The 947-nt window shown below is 38.9% G+C and overlaps 1 pseudogene; it reads left to right on the top strand.

The window, feature by feature from the left end:
- The first annotated feature begins 275 nt into the window (after window positions 1–275).
- On the top strand, window positions 276–429 carry LOC128774023 (U1 spliceosomal RNA; annotated as a pseudogene).
- Window positions 430–947: the final 518 nt, after the last annotated feature.

Below are 947 nucleotides of genomic sequence, written 5' to 3' on the forward strand. Positions count from 1 at the left end.
TGTCTGTCTCTGTCTGTGTTTGCATCTATGTCACTCTCTGTATCTGTATCTTTATCTGTACCTGTACATGTGTGTCTGTTTGTACCTGTATCTGAGCTCTATCAGTATCTGGGTCTCTATGAGTACTTCTAAATGTGTCTCTACTTGTATTTCTTTCTGTGTCTCAGTCCGTACCTGTATCTCTGTTTCTATCTTACATATCTATGTCTTTATAAATATCAGTGTCTGTATCTCTATCTGTACCTGTATCTGTATCTGTAAGATACTTGTATCTAATACTTACCTGGCAGGGGAGATACCGTGATCATGAGGGTGGTTTTCCCAGGGTGAGGCTTATTCATTGCACTTCAGATGTGCTGACCCCTGTGATGTCCCCAAGTGTGGGAAACTCGACTGCATCATTTGTGGGAGTGGGGGACTGGGTTCGTGCTTAAAGAAAAAAAAAGGTACTTGTATCTACATCTAATAAGTACCTGTATCTGTGTCTCTATCTGTACCTGTGTCTGAATCTCTATATGTACCTGTATATATGACTCTATTTGTATCTGAATCTGTGTTTCTATTTGTACCCACGTGTGTATACAGTATCTTTGTCTATATCTGAGCCGCTCTATGGATTTTTCTCTACACCTGTATTTGGGTCTCCTAAGTATTGGTGTCTTGGTCTCCATCTTTACCTGTATCTGTCTCTCTATTTGTAACTGTATCTGGGTCTGTATCTGTATAGGAATCAGTGTTTCTTATTGTACATATATCTATGTCTCAGTGTGTACCTGTATTCTTTCTCTATCTGCACCTATGTCTGTGTGTCCATCTGTACCTATAATTGGGTCTCCATCTTTAATTGTATTGTGTCTTTGTCACTGTATCTGAGTCTCTATCTGTACTTATTATCTTTGTTTTCATCAATACCTGTATTTGGGTTTATCCTTACTTCTGTGTGAACT

The sequence above is a fragment of the Panthera pardus genome, unplaced genomic scaffold (genome assembly GCF_024362965.1).
Source record: "Panthera pardus isolate Hobbes unplaced genomic scaffold, ASM2436296v1 HiC_scaffold_27, whole genome shotgun sequence".
NCBI classification, from domain to species: Eukaryota; Metazoa; Chordata; class Mammalia; order Carnivora; family Felidae; genus Panthera; species Panthera pardus.